Consider the following 27764-nt stretch of genomic DNA (forward strand, 5'->3'; position numbering starts at 1 on the left):
CGAGCGAAGCCAAAGCAAATCCGCTTCGACGCGCGTGGGCAGTCGCATTGCCTCGCTTCACGCAAAGTGTGTCGAATGATGCTGTTGTCGGCTTCTTCGCCTGCGCAAGGCAGCCGAGGAGCCACGTACTGCAATTGGTCGTTTCGGCTTACCGCCTGAGCCCAGCCGCCGTGTCGTAGCCGGTCTTTATCTCTGAGTTCAGTAGCAGAAGTCAGTATCAGTCGATGGAGGCTAAGATAGTTAAAGTTAAGCAGATGACAGAGTGGCTTTTATACAACGAATATCTGTCTAGACGCTTTCTCACTCGCACAAAGTGAAACCCGGTGGCAACAAACTTTATACAACGGAACCCCGTTATAACGAACTCTGTTATAATGGGTACAGCGAATTATGCTCCCCATCGAACCACTACGCGGTACCAACGTAAAATGCATTGCATATATCGAACTATAGATTGGCTATGTCGACCTCTGTGCCACTTGAAAGACACGCCTACTATAGCAGTTCTGCGACTGTTTCCACAAAACTGTTTCAGCCCTTCCCATGTTTAAGTGAAGTTTCGGTCTCCTGTCTTCAAGCGCTTTTTACACGGTCATGAATGTCTCATCTACTTGGAAAGCTGGCAGGTCCCTCTCACAGCAGGCTAAAGAGAGGTCATCGCGAAAACTTGACATTAACAAGTTGCAAGCTTTGTGCGTAAAAACATTTCCTTTTCGCTTTGCCCCTAAACTTACACGGTAATTTTCCCCAGATTATTCGATAATTACGCCGGCATGTGGCGCCGCCTATCTGTCGACTCGAAAAAGAGCAGGTCGTGTCGAAGCTACAAGAATGAAATCAGCGTCAGCCATATGTAACGCCACACTGAGAAGTGTTCTTGAAAAATGAAATATTGCAATCCACCCAAAAGTAGGACGAAGCTGCACGCCAAACTGCCAAAGCTGTGCTTGTTTTTAACGGTTATGGTAACATTACTTGTATTATTGTTTTCCTATGAAACCGAGAATAACCAATTCACGATCTAAGGTAAGAAACAATTATAAACCCGGGTTCGCATATGTAGAAACACTGGATTGGACAAATTTTCCTGCATCCAGCGATTTGTCATAAATGGTTTTGGCTATACATTAAAAAAAAAGCGACATATCCTGATACTATCATTGCGGGAAACACCGGAATATTGAACTATGGAGAAACAATAAAACTTCAACAAACGCGTCTCTGGAATTTCACTCACAAGTATATAGCGAGTACAATGGACTACTTTTTCAAACTGCTCTTGTTAGAGATGCGTGTTTCGAAATGCAGTTGATCAGCCAACGCCTTCAAAAAGAAAGGGGGGGATAAGGGGATATGCTGCTCTGGACACAGTCAATTACCGCCATATTCTCTAACTGCGCCATGCTTGAATTTTGAGCCAATCGGAGAGACCGTAACCGAGAGACCGCCCTATGAGCCAACGAGAGTTCCAGTTTGGGTCAGCATTGGAGCCAGTCTAGGTAGACGGCTAAGAAGACAGCTTCGAGTCCAATTAATAAAACGAACCTGGAAGACCTCTCTGCTACGTGACGCCACCTCACGTCGAAAAAAAAAAGCCTGTAAAAGTACATATTATCACTGTATTTCAACATTTGTTCGTGTGTGAAACTATGAAAAACTCATGAGTAGCTTACACTAAGCTCATACGAGTGATTATACGGTTTCTTGCGCGCAGGTGACCGCCGTCGAATTTTCAGGCTTACTGCTTAGCCGCCGTCTTGTTTGGACAGCGAAGCAATCTGTGATGATATTCTCTGTCGACCGTTTTTAGATCTGAGGGGGTATTCTGTAAGTGTCCACCTAGTGGACATGTGTATTTAGTCTGCTTCTGAAGTGCTGATTGGCTGAGGACGCCTGTCTTCTTGTCATGCGTACCGCATCCCCAAACGTTGATCCCAGCCAATCAGAACTTCAGCAGCAGATGAAATGGACATGTCCACTATAGATGGACACTTACAGAACCCCCCCCCCCCCCTCCCTTCCCCCATTCTCCTCCGGTTCTCGACATTGCCAAATTCCGCCATACTGACGAATCGGCCATCTTGGCAGCTTCGATCCGACCAGAGGGCTGCCATACGGCCTCTCTGATTGGCTCGAAACGCCGCCACTGCAGAATTCGACAGAATGGCGAAATTTCGCAGTGTCCGGAATAGCGCTTGAATGTAATACTTCTGCTACCTCTGCAATGGCTGTACTCTGAAGCCTCACCGAAACAGCCACGCCGTCATTTCGTAGCATAGTTCGTCTGCTTCCTTCGTGGATAAAGCGGCAGCAGACGACGACCGCAACGGCGAAGCAGACGATGAAGGATGTGAGAAAACTCCGGCGCTTTGTTCTCGCTTTTGCCCCGTGCTTTGTTCTCGCGCTCGTATCGCCGGAGATACGAGCACGCCTTTATTATTATTTCTGTTTTCTCTCCTTCGCTGATGTCGTTGGTGTTGAAACGACCTCGTTGTTTGAAAGCGGAGCGTAGCTTCTGTCGCACGGGCATTATATAGCGCTGACGTGCGTGGGAAGAGGATAGAATTGATGGGCGCAGCGATGTATTTATGGACGTCGTTTTTTTGCTTTTCATTACGCCGCGCCGCCCTTCGAAATAAACAAAGCGGAAAGGAAAGACGCGAAGCGCACGCTTGGAAGAGGAAATAGTTCTGCGCATGCGCTGGCTGCTTGAGAATGATCAGAGGAGTTCGCAAGCCTTGGAAAAAAGAGAAAGTTGGCTAAAGAATTTTGTGTGTACAAAGCGCCCGAAATAACTCGTCGCTGGTGGCGTGGTTAGAAAACGTGCAGACGTGTTGGCGTTTACGTCGAACCCAGACAAAAGCGAAACGAGCTAAAACGCCCGTCTTCCGCGAATCGTCTTTGACCAAACATATGCCTATTTCTGAGGTTCTCGGAAAGCCCGTTGTGTTTGCGTGAGTCACGTGACTCACCCGCGGTTTAAAATTTTGCTGCTGTGTGGTTGTTCGTATATTTGAGCTATTTTAACTCGACAGCGTTAAGGGCCCCGGGTCGCAGAAAATCCGGTGTCGGTGTTGGCGTCCCGTGAGCGAAAGTTTCCGTATATATTTAGGTATATGTATATGCCACGCCTTGCTATATGACATGCGGTATATACGGGTTATATTGCCACAGCATTCTATCTCTAAAGTTGCTCACACCTTGTCTTACATTCTTGACAAAGTCATTCCTCGGAATTTTGAGAATGACGGCCCACAAACAAATCTCATGAGACAATACACTTGTCCTTACCAAAAACATAGCCTCGTGTTCGCGCGTGAGATTACCACCGATGTTCACCTCTGTTCATCAGGCCCATTTCCTTATAAGATAACGCCCCGGAAGGCTGACTAACACTGCCACTACCTTTTCTTATTATGTGAAACTCTTACTCCACTTCTCTTGTACTGCTATCAGAGTTAACAAACAGGATCTCTATGTCATCAAAAAAATGCCACAGTTTCGCCCTAAGGGCGAAGCAATGAATGCGATAGCAACACAGCAATGTCAAACGAAGTAAGGTGAGCGGCCTTGGTAGCAATATGAATTGTAGTAAACATGAACTGATTAAGTAAGCAGGTGTGCTGCGGCGTAAGTAGACCGACATGAAGAGAGACTCGATGACCACGAGAAGGCGCGTGTGAAACGGTGGTGTTGATGAGAAGCACTTACCGTGGGCAGCGCGTGCGAAGGGACACACCTGTAGTGCTGCACTGCCGATCTGGGCAGCATTGCATGTGTAGCGTGCGTTGGAAAATGTGGCCCGACTATTACTAACTGAATGAACAAGCGTGGTGTGAGCGCGCACAAACAAACATGAATAGATCACAATGAATGACTGCAGCCAACGACTGTCAAAACGCTGGCAGCGAGCGCATACGCCGCGCAGAGGGCGAAGGTACGTGCGGTCTATCGCTTCAACGGAAACTGAACGGCGAATGCACGGCGCATAAAGGTCAGAGCCGTGTGGAGATAAGAGACTGTGCGGGCGAGCGAACGACGAGCGCGGTTGTTGGCAAAGTAGAAGTGCGCCCCCCCCCCCCCCCCCTTTTCGCTCCCTCCGGCGCTGGCTTCCCGCTTCCTTGCTTGCGCGTGGGTGATTGAGCGCGTTCGCTCTCCGTGATAGCGCGCGTCCCCGCACGCTTCCGCTCGGGCATACGGCGCGCGGCGATTTATCTATAGGGAACCTCACGGCGACTGCGACGGCAGAAATCCGGTTGAAGTGTCCATATAATTGCTATCGCAATAATACTGGTTGTGCACACTCCGTCGGCCCACGCAACAGGCCGCGTTCGAAAGCAAGCGTGCTTATGCCAGATTGAGTCAGATCTTAGAATGCTTCGCGTTCTCTTAAAGAAGCGTTCTCATGCAGAAGGACGCGCAGTCTGCGCTGCGATAGAGACCTCGGAAGATTAGATTGCATCGGTTCTGGTCTGTCCAATGTACAGCTGCTCGTGAAACTCGAAAAATCCTGCTAACTTTAACTTGCTAATGCATACGCGGCTCCACTAACGTGGAGCAATTTGCCACTTAGTATAAAACCGGGATGCATGGTGATTTTTTAAACTATCAAAGAAGCATGATGTCATGCGCCAACGCATTTGTTATCGCTCGATGGGCACGCGCAATTTTAGACAATATTTTCTTTTTGGTCTCGGACGTCCATGGCACCAAAGAGTTCCGATTGACTGCTACAAGCTACATGCACGAGCTGACGCATGGTATAAAATATCCACACATCAAGTTGTATAACAGTTCCTGTTCCGTCTCTCTTGCCACACGGCGCGCGCTGATTGGGTGCTGGAGTAGCGCTGGAGTGAGGATGGAATCGAGCGCTTGTGGGGTGGTGGCGCCCTCCCTTGCGCTGCGCTGGTACCAGACTGGCGCTCGGGAAACGATTTCCACGAGTGCCTGCTACGTGAGAGTACGACCATGAGAGCACCAAGACGTAGGCGGTTGTTTCATGACCTACATGACACGCATGTCATGGCATTATGTCATGACATATCGTTTATGTTCTTCATATACTCTTGTCATAGTATGCCAATTTTGGTACATACCAAGTTAACGAAACGACCATGAGAGCACAAAGACGTAGGCGGCTAGATAGATAGATAGATAGATAGATAGATAGATAGATAGATAGATAGATAGATAGATAGATAGATTAGATAGATAATAGATAGATAGATAGATAGATAGATAGATAGATAGATAGATAGATAGATAGATAGATAGATAGATAGATAGATAGATAGATACTGTCAAATTAGCAAATAGTCGCCAAGAAATGCTTCACATTTAAAATGCATGACCGGAAGTTTTCTCGCACTGAACGCACTGCTGCCAAAGCGCAGACACGAAGGATATATACATATAATATTTAGAGTCTCTTGTAACTTGTGTTGGTCTAGAAGACTTAATTGATCGAGGAAGTCTTCCGGGAGCTCTGTTTGAAAACACAAAAAGGGTCTATAGACCAGCGCCTGGGAGTGTTGGCGCTTTTGACGCCTTCATGAAATGTATGGCTCCTGTGGACAGTTGATTTGGTACGAGGACTTCTAAGGAAATGCAACATGCATGGTACTATAATAAAACCCGGTACTTCAACTGGACTTGCGCATGGCTTGTGGCGATAGAATACTTCAATGCTTGCGGAAAACGACTAAATACTAATGGAGAAGTAAACCACTTTGACGCCGACGTAAAGCTTTTAAATGAAGCGCCTGAAAGAGATCTGCGATGTAAGTTGAAAAGTGATAGCTGTGTCTTTCGGAGCGCCACCTCTAGAGCCGCACCGGCAACGCGAGACCACACATACTGCTATGCCACGGCCACTGGATAAATACCTTTTTTTTTTTATCCAGCGGCCGTGGCTATGCCAACGTTCGCGATGCCAGAGTCCTATAATTATTGAAGAACCCTGGTGATGCCAAGCTTTCTATGAAGATCTGTGCTTTACCGCATAAATCTTCTCACTATCTCACCTAGAGGGAAATCTGGCGCTGTTGCATGCATGTGAATGCCGGTATATGGTGGCTTCGGATTGGCATCGTTATCGGAGAGCCGGGACACCTTGATGACGCGCCTGGCTAGCACTGTTCCGTCGGCCACAATGACTCATTTCTTATTAAAACATCTCGTAAATAGCTGTTTTAACTTGCTTATTACACAAACACATGTTTTGTTTAATCACTAGGACTTGTGATTGGACGTAAAGTTATATGAAACGTAAAAAAGTATCAGCGGGTAGGGAAAGTTCTAAGAACGCGTTATTAATGCAGCCATATTCCACGTTTTAGACGAAGCCTCGCACAACACCAGCCACCACAAGCCTCGCACACCCATGTATACCGTCATTCCCATGACGGCACAGCGGCCGTTACAAAACTCCCATAGACGGTGGCGCCAGATTTCCTTCTAGGGAATACAGTGAGAAGCTCTATGCTTCTCCGAGAGGGGGTCACGTGCGCAAGAGGAAGGTTTAGCTCGGTAGTTCCCATCGAAATGCATGGGAGCGGAGAAATCGGTTTATTGCGATAGCAGTTACATGGACGCTGGAAGCGCATTTGCGCCGTCATGCGTCCGTCCACTGGTGAAAACTCGGCGTAGCTGCTCTTCATCTCTGAAAGGGAGCCGATCCAGCTAGAGTCCGCTCACAGCTTGACGACCATGCTCTGCTAATGTAAATACTAGGCGAATTGGAAAATAAAAGCTAGTCGTTTCAAGCTAACACGTTACCTTTGGCTGAGCAATGATATCAGGATCGCCCATATGACTTGCCCTACGGACGGTCAGCTTTCAGTTTGACAAAGACCGACCTGTACGGAGATGAAAGGTTGTTTTTAAACAAGACAAAGCGCTTGGCGTTAGGTAAACAGGCGAACCTAATTGGCTGGCGCATCTATGCAACTTGTGTTTTAGTTGTTTTTTTCTTCAGGCAAGTGCAACTACTTTATTTTTCTTCGCGTAATCATGATCATACAGATAACTGGACCGATAGCCAGGGAAGGCTAGTTCCCGGTCCAGTGTCAAAATATAACAGACATGTGAGGTGCAGATTTTAACAGCAAAGTATTCCGGATAGATAACCGCAGGACCATAAGACTGCCAAGTGAAGGGAAGCGCAGTTGAGGACGGCAGAAAACTAGGTGGAGTGATGAAGTTGGTAAATTTGCAGGCGCAAGTTGAAATCAGCTAGCTCAAGACAGGGGTAACTGGAGATCGCAAGGAGAGGCCTTCGTACTGCAGTGGACATAAATATAGGCTGATGATGATGATGATGATTCCGGAACGCGTCATAATTATACACGTCATGATTATCATGCGTATATTATAACCGCTTAATTAGGTTTTCACCGACTACGGAGGCCCGCCGGACGTTTGACTGCAAAATCAGCGAAGCTAAAGGGACGCATGCACGGTCGCTACGCGCTCAATCGGCTCAGCGGGATACAGGGCCAGCATTCTGGCTTCCAGATATTAACATTTATGCTGATAGCGTATGCACCACGCAGACCATAGTCTGAGCGGAACACACAGTAGACGTCAAGATGAATTTATCACGTTCTTTCTTTGGACGCCGAGGAACGCCGCTGGTTTTTGTTGCGGTCTTATCTCGCGCGCCATCGAGATGCGACGCTCGCAGCGCCCCTGGCGACCGGAGCTCCTGATGACGTCAGCGTTCTGAGACGCCTTCAGCGCCACGCCGAACCTGGCTATCGCTGCCAATGCTTCGCCTTCGGGCCAAACTGACAGATTGGCAAGCACTGATTACATATACTGATGACATATACCCAGCCGCAATCAAGCGGACGAAAGTCCACTTGATTGCGGCTGGGTATATGTCGGCCAGAAAGGCCGTTGCGTCAATGATAGGGCAAGGGAACACGAGCTGTCAATCAAAAATAAGATTAGCGCACATTTACCTACGCACTGCGATTCCTGCACGTGTGAGCCAGATCTTTTCCGTATCCGCATTCTTGGCAAACGCAAAGATTCCATGCCGCGGGAATTAATGGAAGCCTATTTCATCAACATGAAACGTCACTTCTGTGTCAGCGATACGTCTGTGGCTTTACGCAGCACCGAACGCCAGTTTCCGCACTGTATGATCGGATAAGTATGCAAACTTTGTTTGAGTACTGTGCGCAAACGTACGTGCACACATGGTCACCTTCTCTCCTATAAATGTGACCCCGTCTGCTTTCAATAAACTAGTTGCAAGTGACGCTCTTTCCTGTCCCAAAGCTTTTTTTCCGTCCTTGGTTTCGTCTTAACTTTGCGGAATGAGATGAACCAAGCAGCCTAGCAACAAGTACTGAAACCAACACATGTTTCCTGAAGGCATCAAAGCTGCGTTATCAAGCACGTATGTGATAACGTGGATTCGTATCCCACCTACGGCCAGTTTCGTTTTTCATCCCACTCCCATTTATTTATAATTTCTTTACCTGAATTCAGAATTAACAATATTTTTCCCTATGCTGTCCTTCGTGTCATTGTTCGTCGGCTCCTTATGATTTGACTAAAATGAATCGGGCCCCTCGCTTTCCGTTCTTCTCGTTCATTATATATATATATATATATATATATATATACGCGCTCTTCTGAGCTCTGCCATCCCCTCTCTTGTGCGAAACGTTACGGGTAATTCCGAACAAGAGGTCGCTCAGGCAAACTTTTCCTTTAGCCGTTCAATTGGCAAGGGACACATACTTCGAGAGAACGAAAAGCACCTACAATAGCTACAAAGAGTGAACCAGACGAACGTGACGGCGCTGCTGTTAGGGCTAGCGGTAGACAACTCGGATCGTGCAACATGCTACAGCGGTAACGCGTGCGTCGTCCGCTGCGAAGTCTTAACAACGCGAATGCCCATAAGACGCGTTCGAACAGAGTCACGTTTCTGCGTGACGCGATGGTCCGGGCCGAACCTTGCCAGGCTGTACGGAACACGTCTTAACAAAACATATCCCGTACAAGAACCGTACGGTATAGAGAACATCCTTACTAACGCGGCGACCTCTGCAGCGGAGGCGCGGCGCGAGAGCTGCTCGACCTTAAAACGGGTTGCGTGTTTATTAACACAGCTAGCAAATGCGGCCACGTATAGTGCAGAAAAGCATTTACGAACCGCTTCACTATATAACATGACACTGCAACAGAATTTGGGGATGGAGTCGAGTAATCAGGAGCCCGGTATACCAGAATGAGCGTTTCTCCGTATGACTGTCGTCTGCTCAGTCTCGAGCACTGAAGGTCGCGCCACTACAGCTTGAACTCCAGAGCTGTAACACTGTCAACCGAAATGCAGTTAGCGTCGAGCAGAACTCCAAGCAAGAAAAATTAAAAGAGCATACGAACAACAACAACACGTCTCTTCTTTGTGCTTTGTGATCAATAAGCGTAGCTTTTAACGACAATATTCAGCAGAACAGTCGTACACTTAAACCTTGCTACCTTGGAGGCTTATCAATTGTCACGCAACGATATTCATCACTTGCTTTGCTTGCGTTTCCTTTCTCGAAAACACTGCGCTCGCTACTTTGCTGTCAAGAATGCAATGTCACGTTGATAATGCGCATGCGCCGTTCATGACCAGGGGAGGTATTCTGTAAGGGTCCACCTAGTGGACAAGTCCATTTCTGTCTGCTGTTCAAGTTCTGATTGGCTAAGCTGAGGTCGGCGTCCGTAGGCGCCAAGCGCCACAGCCAATCAGAACTACAGCACTACAGCAGCAGACGAAATGGACATGTCCACATGGTGGACCCTTACAGAATACCTCCCCTGGAAGTACCGGGCGCGCAGCTTTAGAGATTGGAAATGCACGCGTTACAGATGACGATTATTGTTGTGGGACAAGAAAAGCTCCAAACGGTGCATTTTTTTTTTTTTAGAATGTAAGACTTTTGCATAGAGTGTTCATATTTCCTCTGGACAAAACCCGGCTAAAGTAGAGTTTGTCTTAACGGCGCTAATTACTCCGATCAAGGGGTCACGCACACACGTCACACAATGGAGACAGAGGCGACAGTCTCATTGGCCCATACACGCCGCAGCTGAAGACAGCGCCACCACATCGTTGTGACGTCACGCTGCGGAGCTTCTACGTACAGGCGCAATGAAAGATTCTCTGCGGGACATAGAGTTTTTCCCTACATTACCTAAAGGGAAATCTGGCGCTGCTGCGCTGTGGTATGCATGGCAATGCCGGTATATTGTGACTTCGGATTGGCATCGATCTCGGCGAGCCAGGACGCCTTGAAGACGCGCCTGGCTAGCACCGTTCCGTCTGTCACAATAATTCATTCCCTGCTGAAGCAGCACGTAAAAAAGCTGTTTTAGCTTTATTATTACACATATAACATGTTTTTTTTAATTATGAGGAGTTATTGGATGTACAATTATATGAAACGTGAAAAGTATCAGCTGGGCGCTAAAGTTGGAGGACAGACGATAAGATTCTCGCTCGGTTTGGGACAACTTGTCGTCTGTTGTTGCTTTTCTTCGCTTGATTCTGCATTGTAGGTGAGTAAACTTTATTGAGAGATGTAATATGGGTGAATGAAAGCCTTTTATGTAGATTTTATTTTAAGAACGCATTATTTGTGCAGCCATATCAACGTTTTAGACGAAGCCTCGTACAACACCAGCCAACACAAGCCTCGCCGACACATATCCCGACATTCCCATGACGGCACAGTGCCCTTTAAGAAACTCGCATAGACGGTGGCGCCAGATTACCCTCTAGGTGTTATAGTGAGAAACTCTATGCCGCGGGGTAACTGACTGACGGGCTGACGAAAAATGGAGGGTCGATCAGCCTGGAGGGTATACGTTCATGGACATGTACGGGATAGCCAGACTTTGTTACTCGTAGCTGTCTTTCAGGCTTTATTCTTATTTTAGAGGGTTGAAACAACTTTCCAGCATGGATAGTGCGCTAAGGCCCCTGTTGACGCACGGGGGATTGAGGCATATATGCCGCACTGCACGGTTTAGCCATACCTCTTCGCTTCTTTTCCTTCTGGCTTGCTTCACGCTTGGTGGCGCTGTAATCACCGTAATACGACGTAACGCTCGACTTTCACGGAGCTGCGCGAATCAGCTCGGCCGCCGAGATTTCCCCAGGTGCTCGATTCCCCCGTCATCGCGTTTCATTCTTTCTGTTCGTTTTTTTTTTTTTTTTCATTATTTTTGCTATCTTTCTTTTCGTTCCCTACCACCTCCCGCTTTCCTTTCTATTTTTCTCTGTTCTTTGTGCTATGTTTTCTTTCCCCCTGTATTCTCTGGATTTACTTATGCGTGTCCTCTTTGTTTGTAAGCTTGTCTTTATTTCTTTCCTTGTCGGTCTTTACTGTCCGCGTCGCTTCAACGCGCGGCTCTGTTTGCTCTCTGCCGTACGCCTCACAGATCCGCGAAGAGAAGAGGCATCTCAGCCCCCTTCTACGCTTTGCCCGCCTCGGCGGAGCGTGACTCCGAGTGTTACGCGGCCTCTCCGCTCAGGCCTTTTTGTCCTTTTTTTTTTTTTTTTTGAAGGATTCAGAACTGCCCAAGTTTCCTGCCTTCGCTGTTAATGCGAGGCTTTCTTTGCCTCATATGAGGCACTTTCTAATTAGTCCCTGCTTAACCTCGTTTCGGGACTCTCAAAAGCATTCCGAGACCGATGGTGCGGTTCGAATCAGTTTGTAACGATACATTTCGTAATTGTTTTTTTTTTCTTTTTTCGTCTGAGTACAATAATCACTCGTCATGCCACAGTTGTCGCCATCGCTGTCATACCATCGTCATCACCGCCAAGCCATCGTCATCGAGACATTTGAATCTGGGTCCTCCACGCCAGCATTACGATGCTCTACCCATTAGACCTCAGACGATTTTTTTTATTACATGAAATTATCGCGATCAACGTAGGGAGAGTGTTATTCATGTTACACATTTGCCCACAGCAAACCCACTATACAGAAGCATGTACGGCACGAGAGAATTACAACTTTATCCATCCTACCCTCGTGCAAGCTGGCGCTCTGAGACGCATATAGCAACTATTATAACGCAACGCGTCGCATAGCAGTGTCTTAAGAATACCTTTAGCGGCTCAAGTGTTTCTTACAGTAGCGACGAAGATGCGCTGCCGGGAAGGCAGCGTTAGATGGCACCACGAACACAATCTCGCGACATTATAATCCCCGTCCCCGTTTCCTTCTCTGCTTCTTGAATACCGCCCGTACTCCCAAGTACGCTACGAGATGGACAGTCGAATTGGACGCCAGAGTGTACGCACTCGAATGGCACGACACTGTCACACCAACGACAGCCTCGTATCCTGTTCTCTAAAGTATCCTTCTTACGCGTCATGCTGAAGTCGTGTTTGTTCCGTTGGCAGAAACAGGACAACCAGAAATCACCAGCGCCAACAAACAGCGAGACCGCACAGAGCAGCGGCGATCTCAATACTGCCTTTCTATATTTATTCCGCACCTTGGCGAACGCTACATCGACTTCCCGAGGCTATGATCACGCTCGACCGACTTGTTCAGTGGCACCCGGTTGCCGGCCCAAACCACGCGAGCGCCCTCTGCGTCCGCATATGCAGACGATGCACGCATCAGTGGCAGACGACGACGACCCGTTGCCTCAACGTCGCCGCCATTTTGTATTGGGTACTTCTTTTTTTTTTCTCGTCCGTCTGCTTTTGTTTAACGCTGAAGCGAACCCGGTGCAGATGTCTTCTGTTACAGCGAGACGTGGCAGAAGACGACTTCTTGGCTCACCGGCGGAGCCATATTGCTCGATTCGTTTGCAGAAGACGCGCGGAGGGAGTCATCTGCGTTTCAGACGACGGTGCCCTCGCTTACCGTCTTCGTTGCCATTTACTGTTCTCTTTCTTGATGTATTCTATATATGTTTGCCCTGAAACGGCCTTTGTCCTAACACATGGGCGTATATAAGACTTCGAGCTGTCTCCTGTTAACCGCAGACGGATAGCCACTTCCCTTAGTTTCGCTTTTGAATTATGTCGTATGCTGCCGCGGTTGTGCGATCTTTCATTCCCTTAACTTTTATTTTTGTGCTGTTTCTTCGTTTACACTCTGTTCAGGTGTTCTTCCTAATTACCTGCATTGTTCCACCCCTCTTTCTGTGCCCTTGTCACAAACAGAAAGGGAAAAACAAAACATGGTAAAACAGCGCAGTAATGCAAACAAAGGTTGCGTCAACCAGTTAAGAGACCGAGTGTTTTAATGCGTAGCAGTGGGTTGTTCCCTGGTAGCGCATACAGGAGGTTACGCTTTGTTCTCCAGAGATATATAAGCCTGCAACCGAGCTTAGTGACATCATAAGAGTTTCCTACAGAAATTACTAGAAGGAACTCTGGCGCTTGATCAAGCTTGGGAATGGTGGTTAGTACATTAATTTGCCGAAACGTCGTCTTCTGGCTTCAAACGGCTTTGTGGCTTCGCGATGCTGAGAATTTTCAACGAAACATTGCGTTATAAGTAGAAATTATTCGCATGTGCGCAGTGCCTTATCGTCTTCTACGTTTAAAAAAAAATGTGATTGCTCAGAAATTTAGGCCAGTAAAGGCAGATGAAGCGTAGTAAACAAAGCCACAAGCACAAATATTAGACAAATCATCGCATACTACCTGTAATTCCAGTAGCATTCGAACAATCGCAATGCCAGAGCTCCATTCTAGTAATTTTAGTAAGAATCCCCATGGGTGGCCTCGCCGTCTGTCTGGACGCGGCTCGCCAGGTGGCTTGGCTTCTGGCTCGACTCGCGAGCGGGCGGGCACGAGCCGGTGAGCGGCGAGCCCGTCGTCGTCCCCGTTTGCATATTTACGCGCGCTGCAAACGGCGGCGCGCGTGTCTTGTCGTGCCATCGAACGCGAAACAGGGCCAACCCCGCCGACCGAGAGCGGTGGCCGGCGGGAACGTGATAAACGCTTCTCTCGAGCGCCGTGGCCCCTTCCATACGACAGCGGCACCATTTTGCTCGCCCGCGTGCCAGCCAAGTCAAGACGAGACGACGCGTGCCGGTCACTCACCGATGCGAGCGACGCGGTGTACGATAACGCGCGTGCTGCCGCATCTGCTATCATCATCATCACTCCCATTGTCCATCTTTATGACCACTGCAGGACTAAGAGGTGCCTCCTGCGATCTCCAATTACCCATGTCTTGCGCGCTAGCTGATTTCAACTAGAGCCCGCAAATTTCCTAAATTCATCACCCCACCTACTTTCCATGCCGTCCTCGACTGCGCTTCCCTTCTCTTGGTATCCATTCTGTAACTCTAATGGTCCACCGGTTATTACATGGCCTGGCCAGCTCCATTTCTTTCTCTTAGTGTCAATTAGAATATCGGCTATCCACCGTTTGCTCTCTGATCCACACCGCTCTCTTCCTGTCTCTTAACGTAAGCCTAACATGTGCTATACACCCGGACCATTGAACCGCGGGGAGTCAGTGACTACGGCGTTATGACGCGCTGGGCGCGAGGTCGTGGGCGCGATTCCCGGACGCGCCGGTAGCATTTTGATGGAGGCGAAGGGCAAGGAATTTAGCGTATTCAGGTATCGATGCACAGTCAACAACCGCGTGGTAATTAACCTGGCGCCCTCCGCTCAAGCGCCTCTCACAGTTCGTGCGTTGCTGGGGGGACTTACTGGCAATCAATCAATCAATCAATCAATCAATCAATCAATCGCGGAGTGTCAAACATCCTGCAAGGCTTCCAGTTAGGAGTCACTTTACACTTAATACTGTGAAACGGACTGCAGTGTGTGTTGCGAGTGCGTCAAATAAATGGGTATCCTTACAGAATTAAATTTACGGAGCTTAGAGGCTCTCGGCATACATCTTAAGGACGACTTCCTCTTCTTACAGAATTATTGATTTCACGTTGATTGGACTTTTTATTAAGAGCGCAGCTGGTTAAATTTGTTCAGCCGTAAGGCTATCGGACGTTTCAATGTTCCCAAAGGTCTCCAGATAATTCTGCCCTAGCACTCAAGCAAAGCCGCTGTATGTGCAGCAGGTAAAAAGAGAATCATGCCAGATAATCAATGTTCATAAGCTAATTCTCCAATGACACACATACACAAGAGCTCTACGCGTACTGCGCGTTGTTTACTTATACACACAGAGAAACAGGTCAGCGATAATTGCAGGCAGTAAATACACTCCCATCCAACCGTGTTCAACTCCAGGTTTCACACACCACAGCCCAGAAGGTATCATGACTTGCGGCTAAACCACATGCTATCGCTAACAGCTGATCAACATTTAATCAAACTGGACAGTATACGGCCATCTAAGCAATACTCTCTCTGACCATCGTGATAAACAGCGCGACAATGATCAAAAGGAAAGCGCTGATCTCACAATCATCTATTGTGCTGGTTTAGCGCTAACGCTGTGTAATCCGTGGCGGATAACTACGCATAAATTGCGTCTTGCGCAATTTAGAGGACGTGCTGTTACATCCATTGCCTACTTCGTTTGTCCTATTTGGAGCTGTTTACCTCAAGGAACAGAATCTAACTCAGCCGAACTCTCAGGTTCACCGTAACGATTATAGACTCAGACCCAGCCCCGCATAGTATATCATCCCGTTTACACCGTGTCATATGAGTAGCACGAGCAGCGCGGTGTCTGCAATTAGGCGACCAACTCAACCATCACGCTGCCCACAGTGGGCAGAACCGCACGGGCAATACCCACTACGGTTCTGCCCACTGAGTTCCTTACAAAAATTGCTAGAGAACCCTGTCGCTGGTGGTCTGCGGGAGATGCAAGTTTGATGGTTCATCAAGCGCAACAGTGACGGGTAGCTCGTGATTTCGCCTATAAAATTCTTGCTTCAAACGACTTTTGCAACTTTGAAAATGGGCCATTTTCAACAAAATAATGCGCTACAAGTGCAACAGTTCGCAATGACTAGCATGTGAGGAGAAACTTAACGTGTGCTATACCAAACAAATGCGATTGCTTGGAAATATAGCACATTTGAAGCGTCATAAACAACACCTCAAGAACGTCAGAAGCCACAGGAAAAAAGATTAGACAATTCCACGTACTATAGCCATAATTCCTACAACATCTATCCCAAAGGCAGAGTTCCCTGGATATTTTTTATAGTTTGATTCTGCCCACCAATAAGAGCAGCGGACTGTGTGACACGTTACCCACCCGCACTTGCTAGTCCCACACCATTCTACACGAGAGTGCCGATGTCTGAGTTGAGCGAACACATGCTTATAAGGAATATCGAATATAACGAAGTTATTTTCATGTAGGACGCGACTTCGTTATAACGAAGCTTTACTTATTGCGGCGACACGCAACGTGAAACTTGCAGGTGGTATAAAGGTTCCAACAGCAACATAAACACGAATGGATATTGACTCTTTTTCTTGGACTAGAAGAGCGGCAAACGCAACGCTTCTGGCGCTTTGTGGTTCATTAAACCACCGCAAGATGTTGTTACCATCGCTGCCGCTGCCATTCATGTCTCCGGCGTTTCGGTGCTCCGTAAAATGTTCTAGGTATACATAAGAATTTGGATTGGCTAGCAGTGCCGCGTGCACTTCTTGCGGTCGCGATGAAACCTTCGGAAGCACCTCATGGCATCGTCAAATTGTCAGCCTGTTTTATTAGGTCCACTGCACGACGAAGGCCCACCAGAACGATATCCCCATAACCCTTGCCATGCGTCAGTACCGACTCCATCCTGAGCCTGCAGTCACCTCACGTCACCGTCCCTCAATACGACAAATAGCCTCCCTGCGTATGATATTAGGCCCATTAGATGATGCATTTTAGAGAATGGAAACATCGTCAATTATCCCCGAAGGGAAGCATTGTAAACTTAATGCTTGAGTTACGTTTATTTTGTGATTTCTTGCATTTTTTTTAATTGACGGCCTTAACTAAAATTTGTCCCTATCGTCGGTAAATTTTATATTGTTCTTTTAGGTGCATTACACCTCATCGAGTTCTTAATGTGATGTTTCGAATGGAGTCTTCAATTTCAACTTACGTTCACGGGCGGAGAAGAAAAATCACGCTTCATCACGCAATCCCCGGTCCGCATACTTACGCGAAGGGAGAAGCACCTGAATAGGGAAATTGTAGTTGGCCCCGATCTAAAACCCCGTCTCTCACCTTTGACTGACAAGGACTGAGAGCTACGTGAGCCATGTTGAAACTGCGGCTTCATACACTCGTAACCGACAGAACGTCACTTACGCAGTGCCAGGAACTACGGATCTCAAGCGAAAATTGCGCCTCGCAGCATGTGTACTGTTTTTCGCCCAGAAAATTATCAGTTCTAAAGTTGTGTGTCAGTACGGGGAGCTCTCTGCAGCAGCGGCCCATCGTTTCAATTGAGAGAAACTTTGCATCAATATTTAGCCGAAGGCTGAACACGCTCCCAGTTCAACTAGGGTGGTTACAGTGGGTCGGGATGCACATTCAAAACTCAATACTCGTGTACAATAAGTTTAGCATAAATATTTCAGTTCGGGGTGTCTCTTTGGCACGTTTGTCACCTTCCGCGTTTCAGGCCCATGTACTCGCAAAATACGTTCATTATCATAAAGCAATGAGTCACTACAGTTCCAAGTAGTTTACAAACCTTTCCAGCATATACGTTTTTAGTGGCATTGTTTAAATAGCGCGTTCAGCGTCCACGCGAACGTTAAACAATGCACAGCCGCCTAAATCTTGAACTAGCGTGCGCGAGCGGCGACTTTCTGTGCGCCAGCACCTTAAATTAGGAACAAACTTACAAATGACTATGCTATCTTCACGAGCTTTGTGAGCATTAGTTAACCTCGACCGTGTCGCAAGTTCGTTCCGTCGTAACGCACTAGACAGCAGAAAAAAAAACTGCATTTACATAAGCTAGCTAAAGATTTGGCCGGCTATACGTTTATTCTCCGCACTCAAGCAATTATTTCGTGTATTTATTTATCCTCGAATGTTACACACTGAAGAACGCTCCATTGCAGGGACAAAAACAAATATTCGCCCATAAAATAATCACTCATGATGCGTCCACCATTCGATTTGGAGCTATGATCGAAACGGAATAGCTTCTGATGTTTCCAATATGTCGGATACAAGCCTAGTCTTGCAGGGACCGCATCTCATCGAGACTGAAAAAACAAAATTGATCTGCAAGGTGCTGCAATGCGGCGAATAAACCGGGTTAACGAATGACAGGCAATCTGACGCGCCCACGAGCAGCCTATAAGCGAATGGAGAGATGTTCGCGTTCTGTTTGGCACGCTTCGTGTCTTCAAGAGGCGTGCAATAGCCGCTGGCCAAGCAAAAAGCCATAAACTGGGACAACAAAAGCCACCGTTCCATATAAGAAAGCCAGGAGAGATGACAGGTCCCAACAGCCACCGGACAATCCAGAGCTGCCGGCTCTATAAATGGAACAGGACGCGCTTGGCGGTGCCGAGAGCACGGTCAGAAGCAGCAGCACCGAATGACCGAGACAAAGACGTAGTCGAAGCCGCGGACAAAGCCGCTTCTGTCTTTTGCTGCTTTTCTTGCGTCGTCTGCACGCGCGCTCGCTCGCATTCGTGCTTTTTATGTCAGCAGAAGGAATAACAGACGACGCGCGAAACGGAGTTTGCAGAAGACATGAAGGCCGATGAGCGATGGCGCGGTCTTCGGCGTGGGAGTTCCAGAGGGGGAAAAATTAAAATGATCCGGAGCAGACGAGAGAAGAAGAGCAGACGGACAAACCGGTGTGAGCGCCGTGAGAAAAACAGACGACAGGGAGGGGGAGCCGAGCAGAAGTGGATGATGACGGCTATACGCGAGCGATTGAAATGCAGACGACGGCGTTATAATGGGGGGTAGGGGTTGAAGCGATGGAGGCGCGTCTGCAAATACGGGGTCAAACAGATGAGCGATGAGCGCCGCAGGTAGCGGATGGGCGCCAAACAATGGAGGACGAATATATACGTCCGGCAACGCATGGACCGCCATGTATATACGCGGCCTCTGGTACGGTGTTTTCTGAACAACGTGATCACTTTTTTTTTTTCGCTCATGAGTGGCGTGGGAAATGTTCCTTCTCGTGAGCAGTTTCATTAATGTGGATGGTAAGGCGGTGCGCAAGTTACACACTGGCGTGTCTTTGAGACCCTCCAAAAGCCCGTTGGCGTGACGTGGGGAACGTCGGGCGAATGCATTGTTGCGTTTCACGTGCTGCCGACTGTGTGCATACAGACCCGAACACAGCCGTATAGAGCGCTCAAACGGTGTCCTTGAAAGTGCGTAGGCGCCACTTAAAGACTCATCCCGCGCTCCATCCTTGCAAAATATGTACTTCGCCGAACTACAGGAATGGTATAGACGCGAACGTTTATAAACGAACTCTGCAGAGTGCCAATGGACAGTGCTCACAGAGCGTCTACTGCATATGAACGGTCTATAGCCTATGTGTTTATATAAGATCATAGATAAGATAGATAAGGTCATATCCTACATAGGTTCATTGCCTCACAGCTCAGGCAACATATTATGCATATAGATAAAAGAAAACAGATGCACATGGCGACAAAGTGCCTGTGTAAAAGGTTTATAGATTACCTCAATCTATGCTTATGAGCATTCACAGTGCTTTGTGGCGGAGTGCGCGAATCGCTACGGTAGCCATGGCAGCGTGTGATCTAGCGCACGCATTAGTAAATATCCCAGCAACACTCAGAAGCACCCACACTTTCCGCGTTCTAAATGATTGTGATCGAGTCCGTAGTTGCAGGGAACTAACCAGCTATAACTCCAGCGTATTCACGCAGTATGGGACAAGCGTTTTCCACGCCAAGGGTAGAGGGAAATGGGTGCGTCGAAATTTGGCCCGCGTGCAACTGACAACAAACGCTGTGCTCGACCTCGAAAAAGAAGCGAGAGATCTTATCGCCCCAGCCAAATGGGATGTCCATTATCTGTGAAAGACGGCGTAGGCAATCGTGCGCGATAGGCGACACATGGAGGAATAACAACACGTTCACGACACAGTTATCCAGAACGGACACCGAAGCGAGCGCCACAACAGCGGAAGACTCCATGCGAGATGAGCGAGAAGCCACGGCGTATATTCAGTGCTACCGGTGAAGATAACGGGCAGCTTCAGTGAAGAGAGTTTTGAGTGTTCTTTCGCCATACCGTTACGCGATAAGAACGACTCGTATGTTTTGAGATTGCGAGGCGTGCGCAGCAGGAACGCGTGCCAAACTGATCTTGGAAGATAAGCAGACGATACGCCGGAAACGACAAAAAGAGAGAGGAAAAAATGTCGTCTGCAAGCCAGTGCGTCAGTTCCAAAGTAGGGTGCGCTGATACAAATATGCACCGAACGTTAAATCAAGGGGCGTAGGCGGATAAAAAGCATCGCACGGCGACGGCTTGCGTCACTTTGCTCTTAGCAGATGGTTTCGAAACAAGCCGCGCGCGAGTACTTACGGCCAGAGAAAGCAAACAGTAAGCTTGTATTTGCACACCGTGCAAGTAGCGTATTAACGCAGCGCCAACGGTGCGCAGGTTCTCGGAGACGACAGTTTCGTCATAAGCTGTTTAAGCTCTCAAGTCGCGTCCGGGTATATACCGAGACGGCGAGAAGCGAAAACGAGCCGGAAAAGAAAGAAAGCCGTCTGTAACTTCAGCGCTTGTCGTCGATCGTCTTGCTCCCGAGCGCGTGGATTGCGTTCGTTTCGGTCGTCTGGTTTCTGCGGCACGTATGAGGAATTCTCGCGGAAAACCGCACAGCCCTGCCTGAGCTATTGAGCTCCCGTCATGCAATCCAAAGATCGGATATTATACTGTGCAATCTATGTACGCGGCTGCGTCGGCTGTTACCGAGAACAGTAGCAGACGACGACAGAGAATGCGGCCGACAAGATACCCACCCGTACGGAACGTGGCCTTAACTCTCAGTGTGCTATAGTGAAAAACCAGACGACGACGCATGACATTCGTTTATTTAGCGTGTCGGAAAGACTAAGCGAAGTATGCACCATTGAGTTTCCTAAAAAAATTACTAGTGGGAACTCTGGTGCCACAATCGCTAAGCTACCATGAGAACGAATGATTGCGTACGTGGAATCGTCCCGTTTTCGCACTTGCGGCTTCCCATTTTCTTGGAGCACTAAATCTGTCAGAGTTTCCAAGGAATTAGAGTTTTCTAAACTCGACAAGGCAATGGTGTCTCTGCGCACACAAATAATAATTGGGAATAGTAGTTGCATTTGTTGCGCAAAAGTTTGCTGGAAATGGTCAATTTACAAAGTCGCAAGGTCCTTTTGAAGCCAGAAGGACAAGTTTAGACAAATCCATCTACTGCCCGTCATTCCTCTGCCGGCAAAACCATAATATTTGCAGCTCCCGTAAACACCAGCGCATGGGATCCCTCTAGTAATTTTTTCCACGAAACTCTATGCTATAGATGAGCTACAGGGAACATGACGTCACGAAGCTGCGGCGGCTCTGCCGTCCCGTTCCATATGAATGGAATGGGACCGCCTCGTCCATGTTCCAATTGAGGCGTGACCAACTTAAAAGGATCTTACTTAGCAAGATTGTTGTTAGAATCGGCGAGTAACGAACAAGTACTAACATCGTCGTCTGCTTGCGCTCACGTGATGCCTGTTTGTCTATAAGTGGTTTGCACCGACGTCACCGTGGACGCCGTCTTGGGGTACTAGAACGTCGAGAAGCTGCGTGAACATCAAACGTGAGAGCATGATAGGCGCGTCTATGCGCCGAGAGACAAACCCAGAACAGTGATAACTCGGTGACAGACGATCGCCGTCAAAAAAAGAAAAGCAATGTACGCACTAACGTCATCGTGGCCGCCATGTTCGGTTACTAGCACGGTGAGAAGCTGCGCCCACGTGACGTCGCGCGAAAACCATAGCATAAACGCTACCACCCAGACTTAGCACTACTTTCTTCGGCCCACTATAATCGGTACGACGTCAGCGCGTGTGGTAGTTATTAACACAGATTTCACACGCGGATTTAGCAAGGCACCGCTAGTTGGATTCGTGACCGACTTCGTTTCGTCTTCTGCGCCGCATCGTCTGCCGCGCCGCTACGCGCGTCTGGAAAGTCACGTGCCAAGAAGCTCACCCACCACGAGGGATGGGGTTCCAGATCTGAACAGAAGACAAGAAGGAAAGGGACGAACTGTTTGCCATCGCGGACAGCCCGAGAGAGGTCATAAAACAGGATATATTTTTCGCGCGAGCCAACTTAGCAGCAGCAGCCGCAGCAGAAGACCCGAGAGCGTGCGCGTACATGGCGGGGGAGGGACGTATACGGCGCTGGGAAAACAGAAAACAAAGATGGCGCCGACCTTTTTCCTTTGCTCTGTCCCGGATTTCGCAAAACGTGCGGCCGCTGCGGCGGTCATGATCAAGCGTGCAATCACGCTGACACCGAAACAACGCAATAAAGAAAAAGAAGTAAACGAAAAGAGAGAGATAGAGAGAAGGAAAGGGACTCCTTATAGCCGACGCGAGTGCGCATACTAATGAGCTTGGTTTGTGCCGAGGACTTTAGCGGCGCCCCCAAGGACGAGCGTCGCCAGCGGCCAATAGAGGACGCCGGAAATCGGTGACGTCACCCCGCGAAGGGCACGAAAGCGCGCGCGACGTCTTTCGGCCAGCGCGTTCTGTACCGGGGCGACTGAGAGGACAGAAATGGAAACACGGAGGAAATACTCATGCCGAAAGGTATTGGGAGGGTGATTATATGGAAAACGGTAAACGGAGCACTTCGTAGATGCACTGCTTCGGAGTGAAAGCGATGTTTCAGCAAAGTTGGGGTGAGATTGCATGCACCGCTATATGGTCTTCGTATAGGTCATATTCTAAAACTGTCCTAACGTCAGCACAAAGACACACAGAGTGCATGGGCACGGTCGGACGAGAAAACTTTACAGGACACGACATTGGCGTAAAAACTAAATTCATGCGCAAAGCCTGGGCGCATAAGCATCGAATTCAACGTTTTAATATGTACGTAGCAGTTTTCTTGGGAATTATACCATAGTGAACCAGTGAAGTATACGAATTTCAAATTGCGAATTCAAATTTGTCGCGATACACAGTTACTGCAGAGTTTGGTGGCCGAATGTCATCATCAGCCTATATTTATGTCCACTGCATGACGAAGGCTTCTCCCTGCGATCTCCAATTACCCCTATCTTGCGCTAGCGTATTCCAACTTGCGCCTGCAAATTTCCTAACTTCATCATCCCATCTGGTTTTCTGCCGACCTCGACTGCGCTTCCCTTCTCTTGGTATCCATTCTGTAACTCTAATGGTCCACCGGTTATCCATCCTACGCATTACATGGCCTGCCCAGCTCCATTTCTTCCGCTTAATGTCAACTAGAATATCGGCTATCCCCGTTTGCTCTCTGATCCACACCGCTCTCTTCCTGTCTATTAACGTTAGGCCTAACATTTTTCCTTCCATCGCTCTTTGTGCGGTCCTTAACTTGTTCTCGAGCTTTTTTGTGAACCTCCAAGTTTCTGCCCCATATGTTAGCACCGGTAGAATGCAATGATTGTACAATTTTCTTTTCAAGCGACAGTGGTAAGCTCCCAGTCAGGATTTGGCAATGCCTGCCGTATGCACTCCAACCCAATTTTATTCTTCTGTAAATTTCTTTCTCATGATCAGGGTCCCCTGTGAGTAATTGACCTCGATAAACGTACTCCTTTACAGACTCTAGAGGCTGACTGGCGATCCTGAATTCTTGTTCCCTTGCGAGGCTATTGAACATTATCTTTGTCTTCTGCATATTAATCTTCAACCCCACTCTTACACTTTCTTGGTTAAGCTCCTCAATCATTTGCTGTAATTCGTCCCCATTGTTGCTGAATAGGACAATGTCATTTGCAAACCGAAGGTTGCTGAGATATTCGCCGTTGAACCGCACTCCTAAGCCTTCCTAGTCTAAGAGCTTGAATACTTCTGGCTGAATGTACTATCGACCCAAAAAGTTTACGGACCAAGAGATCTGACAAAAAGCTGAATATCTCCGCAGCCTCCAAACGCAGCCTGGTATTCCCATTTCCAGCCTCTGCTGGTATATGCGAACAACATTGTGATGTACTGTTTTACTAGCTACTTTTAAAGGCTGCTCGGATATTTAGCGTTTTCTGAGATCCCGTGGTCCGTAAACATTTTTGGTCGATAGTATACATGAAAGCACACACACACGGCATTTACTTTCAGAAAATCACTGATTTTCAGTTTCGCAGCCGTATGTCTTTAGCATAGAAATAGTACATCACATGGCACGTCAATTCCGAGGGTTTGCTGACATGTTCGCAGTCAGAAGTAGTAATGTAACCAGCCTCAGTAGAGTTAGTCGTCAGCATGGTCTCAAGTTTCCAGCATGAATGGTCGTTTTTTTTTTAAACCCCAGAGGGCCCAGTGTGTCATATTTGGTAGGCCGAGTCGAATAACGTAAAATGATGATTAAAGCGCTGCAAACAAAGCAAAAGCCATAGGACTATTCCTGACACACGAACAGTCACTGGAGCGAAATTTCAACTGTTGACAGCCAACCCACGCAATTACTCATTAAACGAATCATAACTGATGACTATTGTAATTATTTTGAACTCGCACATTAGATATTTTCACATATGTACCCTTACAAAAAAGGAATTAGACAGTCCATAAACCGTCTATAAACAATTCAGTCGGATTTGTTTATAAACATTCTATTAACAATAGTCGATAAAGAGTGCAAGACGATAAGTATATAAAACGTCTATAGAGATTCTATAGATGTTTGTGTCAAAAGCATAGGGTCTTATGACCCTATGCTTTTGACACAAACAGTCCTGATACTGTATATAGAGCACAGCCTAATCTATAGGATTTCTCTATAAACACTGTATAGACAGTACTTGATAAAAAGTGTATAGCCGTTAGTCGTTTGACTATATATAGAGCAGTATATAGAATTTGCCTATAGACAGTCTGTTTTTATTTACTAACGGATTAAGCTTACAACACAGTGCGAACATGTCATGATGCATTTGAATGCCATAAAAACTGCAGCGAAACTGGAAATGGATCTGTTGTCGGACGTTATCTTCTGCATGCGCGCCCACGTACATTCTGTATTCATGTCTTTGAACGTGCGCTACGACAATTTTTTCAAGAAGCTGCTACGTGAGTGGGAACTGACACATACATACGCACAGGGACCCGGTTTCACGGACGCTAAATCTCTCTGAGGAGTGTACCGTACATCGAACGCGTGGCAGTAGCCTGTCATCACACTTTGGTTTCCGTGCCGACCTCGACATTCATTGCACAAAAATTTGTACAACCAATTCGTGAGAAGACTGTAGACTTTCACACACAATGTGTACATGCTGTCCCAAAGAACTCCTGCAGGTCGTACACAGTAAATGAACCATCCACGGATCTGTGAAACTATGGATTTCACACTGTTAACAACGCGATTTGTATACGAAAGATTTACCGCAGTCAAAAGGAAACCCTTCGGAGAGGTAAAAGCAGTGTCCTAGATAAGAAGCTTCGGAAAAAGTCAGTCGAGACAAGACTGAGGCGTCCTATACAAAACACTTCCTGTTTCACAGGATGTTGTTATTGCTGTACAGGAAAAAACAACAACAAAGTGATTCGCACAACATCGCTGCTGTTCTTATCGCTGTGCGCACAATCCAAAAGAAAAGAGGTTTGCCCTTGCAAAGATTATTTCGCTAACGATGGCAATGAGGCCATGAGGGACTGCTACACCCTGCGGGCGATGCCTGATGTCGTGGGTTCGACTCATTCCGCGTCCAGCTGCCGTTGCATTCCGTTCAGTACAAGGGAGGCCAAAAACTTCCGTGTGCCGAGGTTTCTAGTTTGAGTTAAAGAACACTGGAAGGTCAACCTCATGTCCTGGTACCCTCTAAACGGAGTCAATTGTAGCCCTGCAGTTCATATTAATAAATAAACTTAAAAAAAAACGAAACGTCAATTCAGGGTTCTAAGCAAACGACGTTGAGAACGTGTACCCATGTTTCGGCAATTATGACAGTATATATACAACAGGTGCAACAGCCAGCACCATAAAGGTAAGCCCCTCACCTTGACTTGCGATATACCATCGGGTACGCCAATGCCATAGCAGATTAAGCGAGATATCAAGGCACAGACGTCGATATAATACTCAATGAAGGTCCCAAACGTGTCAGTAAACGTCATCCGGTTTTTTTTTCTATCTCACGAAGGATTATATTTCTTAAACTCAGCAAAAAAAAAAAAAAATAAACAGTGAGGTTTACATGGCTTTGCAACGATCTAGTTATATGAACACGCAAAACTTAATAAGTGAAGTTGCTAGTTCCGATTTTCGTTATGCGTGTTCATGTGGCGCCTTATTCATTGGCAGGGTCTTTTAGTGCGTCCTCTCTAAATACAAACTACCAGATCGCCCAAGACAATTGCTTTACTTAGCTCTTCCTCAGAAATACCTGATCTCTATTGCAATACGTTAGGCTTCCGATATACCATCGCACAATCTTTATAAAGTAGGATATACGTCACTACACATTCAAAGTTCCCGACGCCTGCTTTGCCGTACCGTCTAATGTGCTCCTCAAGTTCGGAACATTTCGACCGAAAAGTCGTTAGATAGACCACGTCGGTTTTCTCTGTGAACTTATTTCCCGTTACAGCACTGCCGAAGTTCGTCATGACAAAACTGCTCGTTAGTACTGCATTGATCACGTGCCGGGGTGGATCAATGGCAGTCGCGTTCTGTTACTGATAACGAATCGCTGTCGTGGCGGCCTCATTGTGGCGGGGGCTGGAATGCAAGAAGCGATTGTGCATTTACCATTTAGGCTTCAGGCGGTGAAAATCAATCCCAAGCCCCTAGGCCAAGGAATTGCTCTGGGACATTCTACCAAGCCAGCCGACATAAAACAGCAAGTCAATCGATGAGCCATTTGCTAATGCGCGGACTTGTCACGCATAAACGTGTATTCACAAGGTATAAAAAATATCCGATCCTGGTCTATAAATCAAAGGTGTATCAGCAATGACTTTAAACACTACATACAAGCACGGTCGGCTCTGATAACGAACATAAGGAGCAAACTCACCAATCACCAAGAAAAAAAAAAGAGCTTCGATTCGAATACAAAGGAATTTGTACAATTGTGAACTACCGACACGTTCATGCGTATTTTAACATGAATTACCAACATGCCCAAGTCTCTACCCTTCATAGCAAATTAGGTTATTCTCCTATAGCACTGTAGGACAGGTGAGCTGAGTACAATTCGAAAGAAAAGGTATTTTCAGCCGTCTTCTGGCTCAAAAGCCCACCTATACTATCTACCACCGACAACCGCTAATCGACAGCATTTGGCATGATCGCAATTAACGCTCAGTCGCGCCGTTATCCCGAGCGACTAAACGGCTTTCATAAGTCGGCGTAATTACCATCCTTGCTGAATTACGCTTATCAAAAGCGGTCGGTTTCCACACGAGACGCGCACGACCAATCAATCAGATATTCCCAATAACGACAGCTTCGTGCGCAGCTTTGCTCCCGCACTGAATAACGGTTTTACGCGTAGATTACTTATCACACCGATCTTGTCATACGGGTTTGCCTGGCCCATTGACCCTGCAACAGCCGACCTAGAAT

At 47.4% G+C, this 27764-nt stretch overlaps 1 protein-coding gene across 3 annotated transcripts in view; it reads right to left on the bottom strand.

Annotated features, from left to right (window-relative positions):
* Positions 1 to 27764, bottom strand: part of LOC119433183 (uncharacterized) — a 221909-nt gene that overhangs the window by 65002 nt on the left and 129143 nt on the right. The window lies entirely within an intron of this gene.

Source organism: Dermacentor silvarum, chromosome 11, assembly GCF_013339745.2.
Source record: "Dermacentor silvarum isolate Dsil-2018 chromosome 11, BIME_Dsil_1.4, whole genome shotgun sequence".
Taxonomy (NCBI): domain Eukaryota; kingdom Metazoa; phylum Arthropoda; class Arachnida; order Ixodida; family Ixodidae; genus Dermacentor; species Dermacentor silvarum.